Source organism: Centruroides vittatus, unplaced genomic scaffold, assembly GCF_030686945.1.
Source record: "Centruroides vittatus isolate TY-2023 unplaced genomic scaffold, ASM3068694v2 scaffold_907, whole genome shotgun sequence".
Taxonomy (NCBI): Eukaryota; Metazoa; Arthropoda; class Arachnida; order Scorpiones; family Buthidae; genus Centruroides; species Centruroides vittatus.
In genome coordinates this window covers 182040-206008 of record NW_027122720.1, presented here as the reverse complement: position 1 = coordinate 206008, position 23969 = coordinate 182040, and the positions used below count along the sequence as shown (strand labels likewise).

Below are 23969 nucleotides of genomic sequence, written 5' to 3'. Positions count from 1 at the left end.
TCTAGCCGACTTCGACTATAGAGAGGTACCCATAGCAGACCCCTCAAGAGGAAGATGGAAATACCTGGGATTTTCTTGAGTTTGTAATCTTGGGTGGGACACCACTTTGAAGCTTTCCTTGGAATGTTATTTCTCGTCCTTCCTGCAGATGTTTCGTATGATTCTTTCAATAGCTTCCTTCAAAGTTCTCTTATAGGAATTCCTTCCTACTGATTCGTTGGTTCCTTGTAGCCTCTAATTGTCTTACACTCGATCTGGAGCGTTACTTCTTTTCCGTCCTTACTCTTTGGAATTTGAGCCCAAACTCTTCTTTCAAAACCTTGTGGTCGCTGATCATCCTACACGCGATCCAGAGCACACTCTTCTCTCTGTCAAGAGCTCGACCAAGACTGTCCTCTCCCCTTTGTTCACCAGCCCCAGGGCCTTACTTTACCTTTTGTTCTACTGCTCATTTCTTGGAATTGGTAATCCCACCCAAGGGACAGGAATTAAGAAAGATAATATAGGAAAGTTCTAGAAGGAAATAGGAAAATAGGACAAAGGATAGCAAGAAGAAACTAAACTAAACTTAAAATTACATTTACAAAAAATATAGCGTACAGCTACAACCCTCTCATACAGACTTGGTATACCCTGATATACCTGAGACACCACACTGGCTTGACAAGCAAGTGCATGAATTTTAAGAACAGTGGTACTGTATCATGTGCCTGGCGATACTTTTATGAAAAACCTGGTGGCGCTGACACAAATTGACTTTTATTATTTGTTTTTAGGTTTGTTCCTAAAATAATTTGTGCATATATGTTGTATTTATATATATTTTGAATTCATGCACTCATAATTTTTGTAAGATTTATGTGTACCAAACTGTTTAAAAATATTTTACAAAACATTCGGTTCTATGCATTCCAATTTTAAAATTCCGTCGATTTATAAACTCGAAGCAGACCTCGGCTAAGGTCGAAAGCATTTGTTTGATTTTTATTAAACATTTTATTTGTGTTACTGGATTTTAAAGTTTTTTTGGTGTTTGTCATTACTTCCATCTGTTAATGTTACCCTAGGTATCGAAGATAGCGGCTCGTCTCCGATTCCAGCAATCAGAAGACAGGGAACAGTGGGGATGCACGTTCTAACCTAACCTAACCTATTCTAATAAATTACCATAATTATTAGCAACCAAATTATTAGAATAGGTTAGGTTAGGTTAGAATGTGCATCCCCAGTATTCCCTGTCTTCTGATTGCTGGAATCGGAAACGAGCCACCATCTTCGATACCTAGAATAACATTAACCCTTCCATTAAGCGAGTAAGAAGATATCTTGCGTGCAACGAGTTTAAGTAATGCAATAAATATTTAATTAACTTTTAATCTCATTAAAATAAATTAAACAGAACAAATTTTGCAACACCCTATGTACGAAATGCAGCTTAAACTAATTCTTAAGAAAAAAACAGGCATAGTTGAGGAAATTAAAAAGGAAAAAATGAATAAAACTTTAAGGATGATACTGTAATTTATTTAAGTCAGACAAAATTTGAAAAATTCAGACCCGAGGAGATTTTCACTCTTGTCAAATGTGCATTATTCTTGTTAGTTTGTAAACCTATATACTTGGGACCAACTTCATTGGATTACTTATCAAATGCTTATTAGTTGCTGATGAAAATACTGAGAATTCAATATACTAACCTGTTTCAATTTTCTTACTATCCTTCTCATTATTATCCTCATTTTTACTGCTTTTGGCTCCCTATCTTTATAGATGAACTTTTCCAACATTCTAACCTGTTGACCCCTATTTCTTTTTCTTTTCGCCAATCGGAGACTAACTCCACAGTGCCTATTAACTTGTCGTGCGGAAATCATTTCTGGGAAGCACCTAATGCAATACATTCATAACAAAGATAAATAAATAGCAGACAAAGCAAAAACGAAAACTTATAGCGAATATGCATAAAATATATTACATTTAATTTTATATCTAATATAAATGGAAATTAATATGTATGTAATAACGTAAGTCACATGGAGAACGACTGCAAAATTATGATGTATCATTGAAACCAGTTGTCATACTTGTCATGAAAATTCTTTCAAAAAAAATAAAAAGTTTAAATTAAACTTCACTTATTAATGTTTATATCTGTTGAAACTTATAAATACAAAAGGCAAATAAACACTAAGCATATATTCTTTAGTCTTTTTTATTTAACCTAGGATTATACCTTTCTATTACAGTGATTAATTACTAATTACAGGAAGTTTTGACATTTACTAACTGTAAAAAACGTTTGAAATACTCTAGTAATAAAACTGAAGTATTTCAAACATTTAGCTTTAGTATATAGCTTTACACATACCACAGAGTATAATATACAGAAACAAACTCTCCGTGTAACTAGAAATTACTCTGTCATCTGTAAACTGTATAAAATAAAAATAAAATTATACAGACAATTATACTTGAAATGACTAAAGAAATTTTAAAAGTTTAACTGAATATTTCTAATATTTATTTATTACAATATAAATAAGCCCTAATTAAAGCAGACAGCAGAGCAACATGTATTGGATAATACACATGTATCTCATTAATAGATTACAAGATTGAAATGTTCATATATTTTAATAAATAATCATTAGTAAATAAAATTTAAAAGATTAGATTAATTAAATTATATTTTTAATTATTCAAAACAATTTTTTCTTAATTTTGTAAATGATTTTCTCTGCCCTACGTCATACCTTTATTTATATTTAATTTCTTTGTAAATCTTATTTATAATTATTATTAAAATTTACCGTATTTTACGGACTATAAGATGCTACAAACTATAAGAAGCACCTGAATTTTGAAGGCAATTTTTCGAAGAAAAAGTGCGTCTTATAGTCCGTAAAATACAGTAATAATATAAACATTATTAAAGTTATTTTTTAAATAACGTACTCCGAGAACCTATATCCGGTGTGACCAAATAAAGAAAAAAAAGATGAAAAGAAAAAGTTTGCCACAAACGTTTTCGAACTGCTGCGAGTTCTTCCTTGAGTGTAAAACGGAGTTTCTGATGGGACGGAGCGGTCGGTTAACGAAATTTGAGAGAAAATTCAGTTCTTTTGAATTTTTGTTTTTTTTTCTTTCGTCACACCAGATAAAAACTAAATATAATTGTTTTATAAAGTTTAATTTTTCGTCCGATGGTTGTTTAATTTTAATTAATATTTGGAGACAAAGTTCGCCCATGTAGGGACCACCATTTATTAATTCTGTGTTCCAGACAGACAATACAATCTCAGCGACCGACCTTCCTTTTTAGGCTACTAGCCGCCAAAACGCTAAAAAGTCCTTTTAAAAAACACAAAAATTTCCAATTAAAAAATATAAAATTTTTTTAAAAAAGGAACTGGTGATAGGAACGTCTTCTCAATGACCATCTTGCCTTCTTGGGGTGTTTCGGCTTTTTATCCAGGATGAAGTAGCACCAGGGGAAAGCTTTTTCAAATTTGCATTTTCCAGCGCTACTTCGTCGTGGATAAAAAGCCGAAACACCCCAAGAAGGCAAGATGGTCATTGAGAAGACGTTCCTATCACCAGTTCCTTTTTTAGAAAAATTTTATATTTTTTAATTGGAAATTTTTGTGTTTTTTAAAAGGACTTTTTAGCATTTTGGCGGCTAGTAGCCTAAAAAGGAAGGTCGGTCGCCGAGATTGTATTGTCTGTCTGGAACACAGAATTAATAAATGGTGGTCCCTACATGGGTGAACTTTGTCTCCAAATATGTTTTATAAAGCTTACAATCTTATATATATAAAAATTAATGGGTGTATTATAGATTACCACCTATGGAATTTCAGGACTTTGATTATATATTTGAACTCAGGGGACCGAGACGAGTTCAACGATACCCTATTTTTGGACCAGAGAGGAAAAATAACAAAATTATCATGCTTTTTAAGTTACCATACTTTTTTAATGCTCTTATGCAGATGGCACCGTAGTTGCTAGTATTGCCATCTTGCGGTAAAGTCTGCAAACCATGACGTCGGACTACGATCATCTCCAGTAGGGTTAAACACGCGATATGAGAGCGGAAGAGAGCAACGCGACTTCCGATCGTCGTGCGATCGCCATTTCGGTTAATGTTACTTATGGCAGCGAACGTGGCGACCGTTCCCACTGTTCGTGCTCCCGACTGACCTCCCAGAGGGGAGCCGCTGGCAGGCCGCCATGTGCTAAATGTCACTAGTTATTGATTCACGGTAGTTCTTGAATAAAGTAAAAAAAGGGGAAAACGTCTACTAAAGGCAATTTTAACGGCAAGCGACGCGACTCCCGATTACGATAGCGAAGCCGACTTAGCGGAGAGAGCAACGTGACTCCCTACCATCGCGTGATCACTGGAAAAAAGTATGATAACTTTATTATTTTTCGTCTTCGGTCCAAAAGTAGGGTATCGTTGAACTCGTCTCAGTATCCCGAGTTCAGATATATACTCAAAGACCCAAAATTCCATAGGTGGTAATCTATAGTATCCCCAAATTAATTCTGAAGAAATATGTGAATCATTTAAATATTACTCCTTAAAATTATATAAATTAAACATGCAACAATTTCAAAATTAAAATAAAACAAACATTACATTGAACTATAATTTTGACTTATGTACGAAATTATGGAATAATTTAACATGGTTTCCAGCCAACAAATGTATATAAAGAGGAACCGTTTAATGTTTTGTCGCCAGTTCTGTGAAGATCCTCAGAACCGAAAATGAAAGCAAGTTTCATTATTTTCATTTTTGCTCTTTGCTTGAAAGGTAAGTTGAGAAATTTTTTATATTCTTTATTTATTCATTAACTTTACTTAAATGTTATTGCATATGATTACACAATACATAAATTCCAAAACATTTTTATGTAGATTTTCTAATAAGAGCCAAAGAAAGTGGAGAAGATAATGAATTGGTATGAAGTTTGTATCAACATTTGTATATCTATTTTTATTAGTTATATACTTTCAATTAAGAACAGTTGTCTTATCATATTATTAAATTTTTTTACAGATGGACTTTATGAAAAATATCAATTACCTTTTACATAACAACAATTATAAAAGCAGGACTGATGCTGCAAAGGAAAATAGTAATAATGTTAATTTGCAAAGATTAATATTTCCATCATCAGAATTTACATACAAAGCAGCTGAATCAAGACATAGACCACTAAATATGGATGATAGAAAACCTGCACCTGAATTAATAGGTAGAGGTGATGCAGAACCTGAATCTGAATTAATAGGTAGAGGTGATACAACAATAATAGCTTCTGTAAAATTAGGTAGAGCTGACACAACTATTCTACCTGCAATACAAGGTAGAACTGATACAACAATAGCTTCTGTAGCTCCTTACCTTTTTCTCTAAGGTAAAATATGTAATTTCACTATTTCTTTTTAAATTAATTTAAACAAAAGGTTATATTAATGATAATAATAGAATTAAAATAAATTCATACATGCAGTATCGTTATTAGAACTCAACATCATTCTCTATAAAGATATATTTATATTTTGAATTAAACAGTTAACGATTAATTGATTGATTCTTCTGAAACTGTGTTGTAGTTTATGTTGTTCTGTACTGACACAATGAAGTGACTTCTTTCAAATATTTGGCAGATTATTCATCTTTTTATTCAGTTAGAACGCTAGTTACAAATTGTGTTTCAGGCATTCGCCCCTCAGCATTAACTATCAACGTTCAATGTTTGGAATATCAAAATTATAAATATCTTAATGTATTATAGCAAACTAGATTGTGTCGTCGTACAGAAGTACGGAAGCTGTGTCTATAAATACTACAATAGTTATTGTGCAACTTTAGATGACGAATTAGGATATATACTACAGTTCGTCAAGTTCAAATGTCCTGTCACCAAGTTCACTACCTGTCAATCTCTTACCTTGCTGTCTGTAGGTTCGTAATTTGTACTTTTAAGTTAGCTGAACAGGGGCGAATGCCCGAAACGCAATTTGTAACTAGCGTTTTGACTGAATAAAAAGATGAATAACCTGCCAAGTGTTTGAAAGAAGTCACTTCATTGTGTCAGTATAGAACAAAGTAAACAAAGGAAAATACAAAAACAATGTTGACAAATTGAAAAAACTGGTATAGTATATAAAATTAATTGTAAGTGCCAAAATCCAAGAGATTACATAGGAGAAACCGGTCAGACTTTAGAATTATGGATTAAAGAACATGAAGCAGCCGTACAATTAAAATATAATAATTCTCCTTGGTTCAACCACATTAAAAATAGTAATTGCCAAATAGATAGAAATAACATTAAAGTCCTACACTACAGTCCGTAAAGAAATTATAAACTCAAGTGAAAATTTTCTGTGTTTTAATTTCTTTTCATCCACAGTCAATTGTTGCTATATGAGATGATTTGAATTAGTCTTAAGAATATATAATGAAAAAAACAAGTCTTTGTATTGTATCATTTTAATAAACAATCAAAAATTTGAATTGTTACAATTTTTTGTTGTAAACAATTTATAAACTCGAAAGTGATTTAGTAGGTTTTTAATACTTTGCGGACCCTCCCTTATTTTCAATTACCTCCACAACTCGTTTAGGCATTGAATCAAGCAGGTTTTGAATGTCACTTAGTTGACTCCAAAGATTTTCAATGGGATTAAGGTCTGGACTATATGCTGGCCAAACCATCACTTCAATTTTTTCACGTGAAAACCACTTTGTAGTACTGGCTGACTTGTGAACAGATGCATTGTCCTGTTGATAGATCCAGTCTTGACCACCAATGAGAGGACCAAATTGGATGAGATGTTCATATAACATAGCTTGGTACATCTCAGAATTCATTCGCCCATTAATAAATGCCAAATCTGTTTTCCCTTCATATCCGATTGCTGCCCAGATCATTACTGAACCTCCACCTTGTTGTCTACTGAATTTGACCCTGGGATTCTTTCTTGTATCGTGCCAATAATATGCTTGGCCATCCGGGCCATCCAGGTTAAACTTTTTCTCATCTGAGAAAACTATTTTTCTCCATTCAGTTGTCCAGGTAACATGATCTTTTGCCCATTGCAGCCTTGTTGACCGATGTAACTCTGTTAGCTTTAGTTTGGACTTCACTTTCATAAAGTTTATTGTTTTATTCTTTCTCAAGCTTTTCCACACAGTTTGGTGGGACACTGGAATTGGTAAAACTGCAGCTATCTCACGAGTAGACAATGATTCATTTGTTGCAAGACTAGCAATGCGGCAATGGTCACGAGGCTGCAGACTTGGTTTTCGTCCTGTATGTTTAATTTTGCTATAATTGTCACCCTTTTTTAGTACGTTTTGCACTGCAGTTTGAGATCTTCCAAGTTTTAAAGCAATTTTATGAGTTGGCCATCCTTTTCCCTTAAAGAAATAATTTTTTGTATTTCACTTTCAGTTAAGGTTACTCCCCTTGGCATTTTTTCACTTTATTAGTTTGAATTCTTAGACTCACCCAAAATGTTACACATACTAATTTACATAAATACATGCATAGTGGATTGTTCCATTCAATGGTAATAATCAGTTTTCACCCTTGAGTTTATAAATTGTTTACAACAAAAAATTGTAACAATTCAAATTTTTGATTGTTTATTAAAATGATACAATACAAAGACTTGTTTATTTCATTATATATTCTTAAGACTAATTAAAATCATCTCATACTGTAACAATTGACTGTGGATGAAAAGAAATTAAAACACAGAAAATTTTCACTTGAGTTTATAATTTCTTTACCGACTGTATGAGAAAAATATATATAAACGTAAATTCAAAGAACACAGAGATAATAAAATATAATAGTAATACAGTAAGACCCCGCTTAACGCTGTTTCGGTATTACGCGATAGTATTGGAATTACCCGAGATCGCACGCAGTGTTGGGATCAAGGCGTAATATCAAGTTTTAAAGCTTATTATCTGCGGCGGACATTCCGACAACTGATTGATAAAACAGATGGAACAGATAAACAATGCATTAGAGATTTTTGGAAAAACTATAATATCATGAATGCTGTAGACAACATCAATCTTTCCTAGAATGAGGTGACCGAGAAATATTTTAAAAGGAGTATGGAAGAATATATGGCCGGAGCTAAGCAAGGATGTTGACACACGAGAATCCATTGTTAATGTCGACAAAATTGTCAAGCTAGCTAATGAAACAGGGTTGGATAATATAAATGTGCAGGATATTGAAGAATTATTGCAAGTTACAACTGGAGAAAGTTTTTCCAACGACGATCTTAAAGAATTAGTAGAACAACAGGTGCATGAAGATAACGAAATTAGCGTTTCTGAAGATGAGGAACAAAAGGAACTTTCAACGGATTTTCTAAAAAAAACGTTTAGCCAGTATAACGGAAATAATGGATCAGTTTATACAAAATGATTTCAATTTTGATAAAAGTTCAAAGGCAAGACGAAGTGTCATGGATGCGATGTCTTGCTATCGACAACCGCTTGCTGAACGAAACAGGAAAAGGCAAACGACGTTAGATGACTTCTTCACAAAGAAACAAAAGATATCAAGTGAGGAAGAAACTTCCTCATCACAAACATAACTTCTTTACTCGAACTTTTTTTTATTTTCATGAATGTTTTATGAATAAATTTCGATATTAGCAATAAATAAGTCCATGATTAATGTAATAAAAAAGTATTTAACAATAAATGTTATAAAATAAAAACAAAAAAAGAACTGATAAATTTTCCTATTTTCTGTTCTGTTTCATGTATCCCCCTTATTTATATGTCCATGATTAATGTAATAAAAAAGTATTTAACAATAAATGTTACAAAATAAAACAAAAAAAGAACTGATAAATTTTCCTATTTTCTGTTCTGTTTCACGTATCCCCCTTATTTATATGTTAAGATGACCTCGTTTAATGCTGTTTCGTTTAGCACTCTGTCATCTAGGAATGCATCACCCGCGTTAAGCGGGGTCTTACTGTAATAGTAATAATTTAATAAACATTTCCAATGGTATGCAAATTGACCAGCAATGGTATAACATGATAGAGGGCGCAACAAGTCAATAATTTATATTGTAAGAATTAAAGATTGTCACAAAAGAAACAATTATATTGTTTGGTTAAAATTTTATTGGTTGTGGAACCTTTCAAAGATCATATAACATATACTGCTGCACTCCTTTTTGAAGATGGAATATATTTTTTAAGAAATGGAATACTTTTAATGAAGGGAAAACCTGTATGTATGTATATTATATGATATTATTATAATTATTTTAGAAAAAAAATTTTTGTTATAAATACTCTTGTTAAATAATGTTACTAAAAATTACGATTTATAATTACTCGTGTAGCATTGATGTAATACACCCCTAAAAAATGAGAAAAAATTGTTTTGTTAATAAACATTGTAAATGGAACTTTGAAGTACCGTATCAGTGTGAAGAAATCGGTGGAATCTTGGAGTATTGTGAAATGTGTTTTTATGGTCGGTAAACATTTTCTGCTCGCTTTGTTTTATGTCAATTGAATAACTGAATTTTATTTTGTAGCACTGAGGAGGGGCCAGAAAATTAAACTTGCCCAAAATGCATCTGTAAAAAAATAATAAAGGAGTTTTGTAACCCAAAGAGCTGTGAGACAGTCTACTGAAAGGATTTCTTTTTTCTTTTTCTGGATTGAAGAGACATTTACTTATTCAAATAGAAACTTGCTTACTATAAACTAACTGTTGTAATTTTTGTGAACAATAAAATGGTCATTGTGAATTGTTAACAACTCTCATTTTGTTAATCTTTGAAGTTCAACTATCTAATAAATTAGATATTTGTAGCTACCTTTTATGACCTCTTGAAAACTTAAGTGTTTGCTTAATTGATTAATTTATAACACTGCTAAAAGCTGGAAAAGAATATAACATCTCAAAGACACCTTTCCTTTTTACTCCAGAAGGTACTTGATTAATTTACATAAAAAATCATATTTTAATCTTAATGGGGACATTTTGTAGTAAAGCCACTTTTTAAAGGAGAGTTCAACTAATTCCACTTTAAGTTACCACTGTAGCACTAGTGCAGCAAGGTTCACAAGCACCGAAGACAGATGTTTAGATGGCTGCCACTATAAAATATATGCATACTACATCTACATACTGTACCTCAAATGAAAATTGTGACTTACAAAAATCTATTTTAAACTGGTTATCAGAAAAATTAGAAAAACAACTTTCCATATAATCTTATATTCCGACATAAACACTTTCAAAATTATTAGTGATGGTAAATGCACATGTTTTATTGTTGTTGACTATATAGATCATTGCATTTTTTATGCAATATCAAATTTTCTTGATTGACCACCTTGATATTTAAGTCTTGGCAACAATTCTGCATCATTTCTGATTAAAAATTTTTATTCAAATTAAACAATGTATACAAAGAACCAAACAACAGTGCTGAGTAGCTGAGTGGTAGAAGTGTTCCTACGAAGGCGGTAATTGCTTAAAGCACCTTCCTGTAGCTCAAGTAAAGCAGCTTTACTTTACCAATATTTCTTGTTTAACAAATTTGATCAAAACAACAACTTACAATGCAATGCAGAAAAATATTTTATTCACTTCAAAATTTACATATATAAAAGAATTTAAAATTTTTATAATTAGTTAAAATAATCTTTAAACAAAAGTAATTAATTGGACAGGTCATTATCATGTCTTGGAACTTGAAATAATAATTATAAAATTTTTATTAATTAATACAATATTTTTATTATATTTAAATAATTGTTTACTTTGTTCTGTACTGACACAATGAAGTGACTTCTTTCAAATATTTGGCAGGTTATTCATCTTTTTATTCAGTCAGAACGCTAGTTACAAATTGCGTTTCGGGCATTCGCCCCCGTTCAGCTAACTTAAAAGTACAAATTACAAACCTACAGACAGCAAGGTAAGAGATTGACAGGTAGTGAACTTGCTGACAAGACATTTGAACTTGACGAACTGTAGTATATATCCTAATTAGTCCTTTAAAGTTGCACAATAACTATTGTAGTATTTACAGACACAGCTTCCGTATTTCTGTACGACGACACAATCTAGTTTGCTATAATACATTAAGATATTTATAATTTTGATATTCCAAACATTGAACGTTGATAGTTAACACTGAGGGGCAAATGCCCAAAACGCAATTTGTAACTAGCATTCTAACTGAATAAAAAGATGAATAACCTGCCAAATATTTGAAAGAAGTCACTTCATTGTGTCAGTACAGAACAACATAAACTACAACACAGTTTCAGAAGAATCAATCAATTAATCGTTAACTGTTTAATTCAATATATAAATGTATCTTTATAGAGAATGATGTTGAGTTCTAATAACGAGACTGCATTTATGAATTTATTTTAATTCTATTATCATCAATAACATAACTTTTTGTTTAAATTAAGTTAAAAAGAAAGTGAAATTACATATTTTACCTTAGCACAAATTATACACAGCAGTTACTGTAGTTATATCATTATCATACGATAAGTTTATTGACTCTCGCTTGCATTGCTGGTGGAGGTGTTGTGTCAGCTCTACCTAGTGATCCAGAAGCTATTGTTGTTGTATCAGCTCTACCTTGCATTGCAGGTGTCGTAGTTGTGTCAGCTCTACCTAGTGATCCAGAAGCTAGTGTTGTTGTATCAGCTCTACCTTGCATTCCAGAAGCTAGTGTTGTTGTATCAGCTCTACCTTGCATTGCAGGTGTCGTAGTTGTGTCAGCTCTACCTAGTGATCCAGAAGCTAGTGTTGTTGTATCAGCTCTACCTTGCATTGCAGGTGTCGTAGTTGTGTCAGCTCTACCTAGTGATCCAGAAGCTAGTGTTGTTGTATCAGCTCTACCTTGATCAGGTTGTGTTGTTCAGCTCTACCTTGCTTCAGGTGTCGTAGTTGTGTCAGCTCTACCTAGTGATCCAGAAGCTAGTGTTGTTGTATCAGCTCTACCTTGCATTGCAGGTGTCGTAGTTGTGTCAGCTCTACCTAGTGATCCAGAAGCTAGTGTTGTTGTATCAGCTCTACCTTGCATTGCAGGTGTCGTAGTTGTGTCAGCTCTACCTAGTGATCCAGAAGCTAGTGTTGTTGTATCAGCTCTACCTTGCATTGCAGGTGTCGTAGTTGTGTCAGCTCTACCTAGTGATTTAGAAGCTATTGTTGTTGTATCAGCTCTGCCTACTGCTTCACGTGCAAGTTCTGTATCATGTTTATCTACTAATTCAGGTGCAGGTTCTGCATCACCTCTACTTATTAATTCAGGTGCAGGTTCTGTATCACGTCGACCTACTAACTCAGGTGCAGGTTCTGCATCACCTCTACCTATTAATTCGGGTGCAGGTTCTGTATCACGTCGATCTACTAACTCAGGTGCAGGTTCTGCATCACCTCTACTTATTAATTCAGGTGCAGGTTCTGTATCACGTCGACCTACTAACTCAGGTGCAGGTTCTGCATCACCTCTACCTATTAATTCGGGTGCAGGTTCTGTATCACGTCGACCTACTAACTCAGGTGCAGGTTCTGCATCACCTCTACCTATTAATTCGGGTGCAGGTTCTGTATCACGTCGACCTACTAACTCAGGTGCAGGTTCTGCGTCACCCATATTTAGTTGTCCTTGTCTTGATTCAACTGCTTTATATGTAGATATTGGTAAATTTCTAATTTGTTTAAATAGTAATCTTTGCAAATTATTACTAGGTCCCATTGCAGCATCTGTCCTGCTTTTATAATTATTGTTATGTAAAAGGTAATTGATATTTTTCATAAAGTTCATCTGTAAAAATATTTAATAATATGATAAAACAACTGTTCTTAATTGAAAGTTTATAACTAATAAAAATAGATATACAAATGTAGATATAAACTTCATACCAATTCATTATCTTCTCCACTTTCTTTGGCTCTTATTAGAAAATCTACATAAAAATGTTTTGGAATTTATGTATTGTGTAATCATATGCAATAACATTTAAGTAAAGTTAATGAATAAATAAAGAATATAAAAAATTTTTCAACTTACCTTTCAAGCAAAGAGCAAAAATAAAAATAATGACACTTGCTTTCATTTTCGGTTCTGAGGATCTTCACAGAACTGGCGACAAAACATTAAACGGTTCCTCTTTATATACATTTGTTGGCTGGAAACCACTTGCAAAATTATCATATATTAAGATTAATAATAACATTAATCCTCTCTATAATCATGGCATAAAATATAAAACAAGTGTTTCTATTTAATCATTGTAGGCGTGACAAATGAATGTTTCATTTAACAAAAAAATCCAAAGTTTTTAAAAATTTTGTAGAAAATTCTTTAATAAAACTGTAGAGTTATTCAGACGTTTAAATGTTAAATTATTCTATAATTTCATAAATAAACAAAAATTATAATTCAATGTATTATTTGTTTTATTTTAATTTTGAAATTGTTGCATGTTTAATTTATATAATTTTAAGGAGTAATATTGAAATAATTCACATATTTCTTCAGAATTAATTTTTATATATATAAGATTTTAAGCTTTATAAAACAATTATATTTAGTTTTTAAGTATTAAAAAAGGTTTCAACAATAAAAAAATTATTTTATCAATAAATTACAAAAAATAGGAGAATGGTAGTTTTATTTTGACCATTCAATGTAATTTCATTTCCAAAAGCTTCAATAATAACAGAAAAATTCAATTGATTCTAATCACAAACACACTTCTAAATTAATTCATAAACTTTCTAACATTTATTATATATATTTTCAATAATTAGCTTTTAAATTAAAAATATAAGTTAAAACTCTGTCTTCGAATTACTGTATTATTGCATTGATTTATATTTCCAGCTGTCAATACTGATAAATATAATAAATTTACTTATGTTATAAGAGTTAAGAAATAATTTTAAAATCTTAATTAAATATCTTAAATTTATTTGCATTAAAACTAATTGTTTAAATAAATGTAAAACTAATTTATATAACTTTATAGAACGTGTATCAATTATTATATTTAAAAAGATAACTACACAAAACACCAGGATGTGTTAAATAATGTACTCCAAGAACCTATACTTGGTGTGACGAAAGAAAAAGAAAAAAAAATTTTAAAGAGAAAGAAGAGGAAGAACTCGCAGCAGTTCGAGGAAGAACTCGCAGCAGTTCGAAAACGTTTGTGGCAAACTTTTTCTTTTAACTTTATTTTCTTTCTTTCGTCACTCCGGATATAGGTTCTCGGAGTACGTTATTTAAAAAATAACTTTGAAAATGTTTGTATTATTAAATTTCAATAATAATTATAAATAAGATTTACAATGAAATTAAATATAAATAAAGGTACGACGTAGGGCAGAGAAAATCATTTACAAAATTAAGAAAAAATTGTTTTGAATAATTAAAAATATAATTTAATTAATCTAATCTTTTAAATTTTATTTACTAATGATTATTTATTAAAATGTATGAACATTTCAATCTTGTAATCTATTAATGAGAAATGTGTGTATTATCCAATACATGTGCTGTGCTGTCTGCTTTAATTAGTGCTTATTTATATTGTAATAAATAAATATTAGAAATATTCAGTTAAATTTTGAAAATTTCTTTAGTCATTTCATGTATAATTTTATTCTTATTTTATATTTTTTATTGTTTTTATTATTATTATTTTAAATAATAATTTAGCATTCTTTATTGATTATGGTTATATTGACAGCACTAATGAATCCAGAAGTACCCAAAAAGGAGCTAACTCAAAATTTAAAAATATTTAAATAATTAATAAGTACTGTAAATGTATGTCTCTTTAGTCCGAATTAAAAATTAATTTCGGTAACTATCCACACAGCTTTCAGGTTAGGTACTTCTTTTATTGTTTCATATGCATTTCGGGCTTATTTAAACTACTAAGCTCCTCCTCAGTGCAATATTTTTACATTTTCTAACAGCACATGCTAAGAAAATTTTTGTAAAAACATCTTTTAAAAAACATTCTCTAAAACACTTTGGAATAACAACTTTAACTAAAAATTAATATTCAATCACACAATACATCACAGGATATGTCAATTACACTATAAGTTCCTTATAGTGTATTTGATTATCATTAAACACTACTGGAAACAAAAAGAAGCTCTAAGTTGAATGACGTTTTTATTACTGTGACAATCCGAATCTACCGGCAAAATATAAATTTAAATTAGTCTTTATTTTGACATCAATAACCGAATTCCAAACCAAAAGCCGACCCGTCTTAGGGGAATGACTGTATTTCCCTTCCCTCGAAACTCGAAACTGAGTCACAACGGAACTAAAGACAAAATTCGCTCATTGGCGAGAAAATTAACGAGGGGACAAAATAAAAAGGAGGGGAGTGAGGACAGAGGGGTCGTTCGTAGCTCCCGCCTCTATTCGGACTCGAAGCCTCTACGCCACCGATTGGATTCCGAATCGACTCTGTCCTCCTACTCCGATCCTTGTTGAGGTATGACGACCACTTATTTGTAAACTCTCTCTCGGGTTCGTACTTTTCTAACTTACAAGGGGACCTTACGGTCTCGGAAATTCAGTTCGGGATGAGACTTCGCAGGTTTGTAGTATACCTCAAGGATGTCCACCTAAAAAAATTTTAAAGCGCACTAGCCAGAAGATTCCGAAAAAAAGGGCTCTAAAGTTTTAAGCGCAGCTCATATACCGATCGATTTTAAGTTTTCGCAGCACGGCGAAATGGCTGAGTCTGTAGCGAACCTTCTTGCCACGCGGGTGAGCTGGGATCGCGCCTACCTTTGGCTAATTTTTTTTTTTTTTTTTTTGTTTTAAAAATTATAACAACTTTTAAATAAAGTTAATGACCTAAAAGTATTATTAATTAAATCATAAATCATTTTATTTTATTTATGAAATGACTGTTACAGATAATTAAAATGTGAATTAAAGATATTTTATTTTTAAAAAGTTTAATAATTTCAAATGCATTTTTAATGGAGGTAAATTAAACCTTTAATTACCACTATAACAAATTTTCGGGTAGGGTTTTATTTATATAAAAATTTTTACAATATCGTCTTTATTTGTCAATTTTTTTATTTTACATACAATCACCAGAATGATAATTATCATAAAAACATTGAAAACAAAAACTATTTCGACATCTTGCACAATTTATGAAGGACGATTGTTTACACGAACAACCTTTCTTTAAAAGATCTATTGGAAAACATACTTCGTTGACATTCATAAAAATTTCTCTGTCATCAGAAAGCCTGGAAGCATACCAGGCATACCGGATCATTTCATTAAAAATTGGCGATGACAGTTGATGATGCACTATTGATTGTATTTTTATACAGTCTTCACGGGAGTTTATTTCTCTATTATTCTCAATCAGATACGTGCAATTTTGTATACGTTTTATTAAATTTTTTACCTGTCTATAAAAATATACGTCGCAAGGTTGAGCAAGAGGAGTACATTTTGGTGGAATTACTTTAATTGTACAAGTCGGTGATTTTTCGTCATCCTGAAAGATTTCGTCATATAATTCAGGCTTTGTTTGGCCACCCCAAGAGTCAATAATTAATAAAAACTGTTCTTTTCCCACATAAGACTTTAAACAACGGTTGAGAAAGTCAATATAAAGTCGTGTCGTTAGTTTCCCAGATTTCGAGGACGTTATTACGACATTTTTATATTTTTGTGCATATTCATCTACTGTTTTTTGAACTCGGGGACCAAAATTACCGGTTGCTTCTTGCAAACAAACAAATACTTGAGGTAGGACTTTTCCAGACAGAGTAACAGCATATTGAGCGGTATATGTATGAGTCAGTTTATTCATGTCGTGCCTTTTAACGAAAATAGTTTTGCTTCCTTTTTCACCCAGAGTCCTGTTGTACACCGACTGATACTGACATCCTGGAAAGAGAAAACAACCGAAATTGAAGTATTTTGTCAGAGAGTCGTAAAAATAGAGAGCAAAATAAGTTAGTAAATACTCTGCAAAAATTTACCTGTCTGGTCAGTGTTGATAACAAAATCTTTGTTGAAATTCGGTATCAATTTCAACGTCTGGGTTCGAAAAATGTCTGCAGAAGCCAAGGTTTCTTCGATCGTCGCTGTTTCTTTTTTTGAAAGAAATTTTGTCACTTTTCGTTGACGAATTCCATGCTTTTTTTTGAATTTATGAACCCAGCTGTCAGAAGCTTTAAATTGAAAATCTGTAAATTGTCGTGCTGCTGCTAAAGCCCACTGTTGTAAATTCCGAGTTGTCACTTGTTGATAATTCTCTCGGGCTTCAACAAAACGATCATGTGTCCAGGAATCGATTGTTGCGTACTTATCAAATTGATTTCCTCCTTTTTTTATTTCTTTTTCCCATTGGGATAAATATTCCATCTTTTTTAACCGGCTGCATCCTTTTTTTTGCAATGTTCGTAAATTCCACGTGGGGTGAGCCTTTGCAATATTAACAACTTTAATTTTGTAATCCAAAGAAAGATGCTCTACCTCTCTTCTTTTTTTTTCTTCTGGTTCATATTCATCTGATGAGCTATGGTCTTCGACTTGTTCAAAAAGTTCCTCATCACAGTTTTCATTTTCATGAACAAGTTCTTCATCAGTCACAAGTATTTTTTCAGCCAGCATGTCCATAGTACGTTCGTAAATTTCTTCACCCATCAACATTGCTTCACGAGAAATTGAAGTTGAAGATTCTGATGTTGTCAAATTATTTTCAGCAAGCAAGCTTTCGTAATAAACGACCGCATCTTTTAACCTCAACTTTGACTTTTCACTGTATAATGAATCTTGACTGATATCATTTCCATCTTCTGATACTTTTGCGATTTCTCCATTAACAGACATTTTCAATTCACAATATTTTAAAAATTTTGATAATATTTCACAGTACAGAACGCTCCAATCCTGCGAAAGTCAAGAATGAACTGGCACGTTAGATCGAGTTTCTAGAGGAATAAGGGTGGGTAAACCTGTATATATTGTTCTGTAGCAGATAAGGACCATTGTTCAATTAGTTCCGTTAGAGTCTTGAAAATTCCTGACTATCTGCCTATCTTTCAACGAATATTTTTAACCTCTCCACAGCTTATAATATCTTAAAATTTGTAATAACTTTTTAATGACAATAGTAATTAAAGGTTTGATTTACCTCCATTAAAAATGCATTTGAAATTATTAAACTTTTTAAAAATAAAATATCTTTAATTCACATTTTAATTATCTGTAACAGTCATTTCATAAATAAAATAAAATGATTTATGATTTAATTAATAATACTTTTAGGTCATTAACTTTATTTAAAAGTTGTTATAATTTTTAAAACAAAAAAAAAAAAAAAAAATTAGCCAAAGGTAGGCGCGATCCCAGCTCACCCGCGTGGCAAGAAGGTTCGCTACAGACTCAGCCATTTCGCCGTGCTGCGAAAACTTAAAATCGATCGGTATATGAGCTGCGCTTAAAACTTTAGAGCCCTTTTTTTCGGAATCTTCTGGCTAGTGCGCTTTAAAATTTTTTTAGGTGGACATCCTTGAGGTATACTACAAACCTGCGAAGTCTCATCCCGAACTGAATTTCCGAGACCGTAAGGTCCCCTTTTTAGTATGTAATATCTCAATGTTATCCGGTGTAACTGTTCTTTATTGTCTCATAATAAATTCTGTTTGTTATTGTAACTGGTGTCATTTATTCGAATCTCACCTCTGTCTTATCAACGAGCCCCCTCTCCTCCTCCACTCGACCTGACAAGCAATTAGTTCCAGACTGGACAGCCATCCTAGACAGTGAGCAGGTTCTACCGACCTGTTAACAGAGAAAAAGAAGGTCCTACTCCGTCCGACCTCCCGGTGGACCCACATTACTATTACTTTCCAATCTCTTTTGTTGTGTAGTTTTTCTATAGTTTCTCCCTTTATAATAATAACTTAAAGATCCAGTATTTGCAGGACACTGCAAGACGTCGATACTGCAATAGCAATTGGGCAGTTTCCAATGTTCAAAAAATCCATTAGCAACGTTTTGCCATTCCTCTTCTGTCCGAGGTACTTTTGTATATTTTCCAAAACTAAACTCAGCTTTAAAATATGAAGGTGACAACATCAAGATGATTATAGCATGACAGAGTACTACTTGTATTCTGAAGTAATTAATTTTACCGTAATGTTAAACAATGTCGACAGTGATTTGATATAGCATTACACACAAATGAAATGTGACATAATTACATCCACGCATTCCAGGCCCAACTCTCAGTCTGAAATTTTACAGGAAGAAAGAATTACAATTTTATACATTTTTTAAAAAATATGTAACAGTCATTGAGCTGACCTGCTTTTCTAAATATATTCACTTAAAATCCCAGGTTTGTATTCATGATTTTTTCCTCTTTGACTGTAATTAAAATTAAAACTTAATTATAAGTAATACTCTATAATTAAAAAGTTATTTTTACCTTGAAACCATTTTCTCGCAAACATACATGGTTTCCAAAACACTACTCAATCATCAGGCAACCTGCTTTACAACAGATATGCATTACAAATCCTATTCTCGTGACATTTAAATAAATTAAATAAAGAGTTCGTTTTATATTTTATCGGTATTCATTCCTCACGTATTAAGTTATCAGTTTTTATATGAATTGATTCTTTAAAATGTCATTTATATTTATTTTCTTGCACGTATAATATTTTTATATTCTCTTGATCTATTCGGGTATTTTGTGTACAGCGTACATAAAAATCTGACTCAACTTATCAATGTTTAAGACTATTTTTGTGTCCTTTTAAATGTGTTTTAATAACTGGCCGGTTTTACTCCTGTAAACATTTCTTCTCCTATATACACCTACAAGGAATACAATAATCTGTTTACAAATTACTTTAACTGATGTTCAATTTTTATACAGGATCTATTTATTTCACTATTTTCTGTATTATATATCAAAAGCTGATCATCCGTACAATGCATTGTTAATATTACGCCTTGCATTGAAGCTATTTTTTCATTACTAATTCAGCCAATTTTGGACCTATTATAGGGCATTGAAAGTGGTACTGATTTACCATTCAACATTTGAAATCGATACAAAGAGGCAAACTTTACACAGATCAGAAAACGATGACAAAATGGATGATAAAATGGGCGTTATTAAACCACTTTACAAGAAAAAAACATTAAATTTCAAATTTAGTGTTCTGTTTCACTTGATCCTGAAGAAGATTAGATTGACTTAACCAAAAAATATTTGAGTGCTAATTAAAGCTATTTATATCTTGAAGAGTTATTTAATAACATCTTTTTTTAATCACCCTGTTGTTATTTACAACATTCAATCTGCTAACCATTGACTGCTAATAACCATATAAATATGTTTAGTACATTACGCTTAATTTTATAACTTTCAGTCAGTAGTATATATGAGGAGAGAGCTACAGGGTTTTAAGCCTTGCCAATTAATACAGAAACTTTGTTTGTTTGATCTTTAAAACATTTTAAAATACATTTATAATAATAAATATGGATTATCTGGTCATTTATATTACAATCTCCCATGCACACGTTAACAAAAAGTACTAATTAATTATTTAAATATTTTTAACTTTAAGTTAGCCCCACTTTAGGTACTTCTGGATTCATTACTGCTGTCAATATAACCATAATCAATAAAGAATGCTAAATTATTATTTAAAATAATAGTAATAATAAAAACGATAAAAAATATAAAATAAGAATAAAATTATAAAAATTATACATGAAATGACTAAAGAAATTTTAAAAATTTAACTGAATATTTCTAATATTTATTTATTACAATATAAATAAGCACTAATTAAAGCAGACAGCAGAGCAACATGTGTACAGAATAATACACATTTTTCTCATTATTAGATTACAAGATTGAAATGTTCATATATTTTAATAAATAAAATTTAAAAGATTAGATTAATTAAATTATATATTTAATTATTCAAAACAATTTTTTCTTAATTTTGTAAATGATTTTCTCTGCCCTACGTCATACCTTTATTTATATTTAATTTCTTTGTAAATCTTATTTATAATTATTATTAAAATTTACCTTATTTTACGGACTATAAGGCGCACCCGAATTTTGGAGGCAATTTTTCGAAGAAAAAGTGCGTCTTATAGTCTGTAAAATACAGTAATAATATAAACATTTTTAAAGTTATTTTTTAAATAACGTACTCTGAGAACCTATATCCAGAGTGACGAAAGAAAGAAAATAAAGTCACAAGAAAAACTTCGCCAGAAACGTTTTCAAACTGCTGCGAGTTCTTCCTCGAACTGCTGCGAGTTCTTCCTCTTCTTTCTCTTTAAAATTTTTTTTTCTTTTTCTTTCGTCACACCAAGTATAGGTTCTTGGAGTACATTATTTAACACATCCTGGTGTTTTGTGTAGTTATCTTTTTAAATATAATAATTGATACACGTTCTATAAAGTTATATAAATTAGTTTTACATTTATTTAAACAATTAGTTTTAATGCAAATAAATTTAAGATATTTAATTAAGATTTTAAAATTATTTCTTAACTCTTATAACATAAGTAAATTTATTATATTTATCAGTATTGACAGCTGGAAATATAAATCAATGCAATAATACAGTAATTCGAAGACAGAGTTTTAACTTATATTTTTAATTTAAAAGCTAATTATTGAAAATATATATAATAAATGTTAGAAAGTTTATGAATTAATTTAGAAGTGTGTTTGTGATTAGAATCAATTGAATTTTTCTGTTATTATTGAAGCTTTTGGAAATGAAATTACATTGAATGGTCAAAATAAAACTACCATTCTCCGGTATTTTTTATAATTTATTGATAAAAGAATTTTTTATTCTTGAAACCTTTTTTTTAACACTTAAAAACTTAATATAATTGTTTTATAAAGCTTAAAATCTTAGTTTCTGGAAGAAAATTTGCTGAGTTTGGCATTAAAATAGTTCTTTAGTATTAACACGAGCACTTTCAATGAATTTATAATCGTCGTCCTCAGGTGAAAAGAATGATTTTAATGAAATGAACGAGCAAAATGTTCCAAGAAGAACAGAATTTTTAAATTCAAAACAGTTGTCTGGTAATTCCGTTAAGAATGTACAAATAGTTTTTGACATGTTCAAATTCTTAAATCTATGGTGCACGTGGCGCATGTATGAAATTGACACTGCGATGGCGATACGATGTTAGGCGCGTTTTGTTGTTTAAACTTCGATACAATGCTACCTACACCCCGGGTAGATTAAGGGTGGGAACACTGCATGCTTCCGTAGTAGCTGTGAGCAGCGCTTCCTAGATGAACACAAGCCTTCAATTGTTGCCACATTTTAGTATTTCTGTTCTGGACCACAGCGGGTTGTAGCCTTGCTCAAAAACTTTTTTAGCAAGCTGTGTAGTATATTTTCCCTTGGCTACATCGTCCTGATGCTCTGTGAGGCGGGAGGCGAGCATTCTTGTTGTTGCTCCTATATATCTTGTGATAGCTCCCATTGCCAGATTTTCTAGGTGTATTGCATAAACTCCTGATTTTTCTAAAGTGGTTAGCTTGTCACGATCATTACAGATACACCTATGAAAATTTGGTAGAGGGGTTATGAGTAGAATGAAGTTGTACCACCGAAAGATGAGGCTGATGTGTCTAGAGAGTGGTCTGAGATACGGCAACGAAGTCTGGATCATGGATGTTTTTTCTTTTCTGTGCAGCGTGGTATGCAGGAATAGGGACTCCTTTACCCAGCAGAGTACATTTATATTTGCGACGTGTGAATCCAGCACGAGATACCGCCACTCTGACGATGTCTAATTCGATTTTTACTGCTAGCTGCATTGACGAAAGCAATAGTGCCCTTCTAACGAGTGCAGCAATGGCGGCATCGATATACCGCGATGGTGGAAAAGCATCTGCTGAGATAATATACTGTTACTATTTGCACTATTTGCATGTTCTTAATGGAATCACCAGACACACCTATTGAATTTAAAAATTCTGTTCTTCTTGGAACATTCCGCATGGTCATTTCATTAAAATTGTTCTTTTCACCTGAGGACGATGATTATAAACTCATTGAAAGTGCCTCTGTTAATTTTAAATAAGCTATTTAAATCTTGGAGTGAATTTTTATGTTTATTTTTGCTTAAAACCTTATATAAAAATTAATTCTTAAAAAAAATGTGAATTATTTAAATATTACTCCTTAAAATTATATAAATTAAACATGCAACAATTTCAAAATTAAAATAAAACAAATAATACATTGAATTATAATTTTTGTTTATTTATGAAATTATAGAATAATTTAACATTTAAACGTCTGAATAACTCTACAGTTTTATTAAAGAATTTTCTACAAAATTTTTAAAAACTTTGGATTTTTTTGTTAAATGAAACATTCATTTGTCACGCCTACAATGATTAAATAGAAACACTTGTTTTATATTTTATGCCATGATTATAGAGAGGATTAATGTTATTATTAATCTTAATATATGATAATTTTGCAAGTGGTTTCCAGCCAACAAATGTATATAAAGAGGAACCGTTTAATGTTTTGTCGCCAGTTCTGTGAAGATCCTCAGAACCGAAAATGAAAGCAATTGTCATTATTTTTATTTTTGCTCTTTGCTTGAAAGGTAACTTGAAAAATTTTTTATATTCTTTATTTATTCATTAACTTTACTTAAATGTTATTGCATATGATTACACAATACATAAATTCCAAAACATTTTTATGTAGATTTTCTAATAAGAGCCAAAGAAAGTGGAGAAGATAATGAATTGGTATGAAGTTTATATCTACATTTGTATATCTATTTTTATTAGTTATATACTTTCAATTAAGAAC

At 31.3% G+C, this 23969-nt stretch overlaps 1 long non-coding RNA gene across 1 annotated transcript in view; it reads right to left on the bottom strand.

The window, feature by feature from the left end:
- Positions 1–23969, bottom strand: part of LOC136990345 (uncharacterized) — a 52309-nt gene that overhangs the window by 9739 nt on the left and 18601 nt on the right. Inside the window, exon 4 of the long non-coding RNA XR_010883043.1 lies at positions 1698–1887. This is a non-coding gene — a long non-coding RNA (uncharacterized lncRNA). The remainder of the gene's footprint in view (positions 1–1697; positions 1888–23969) is intronic.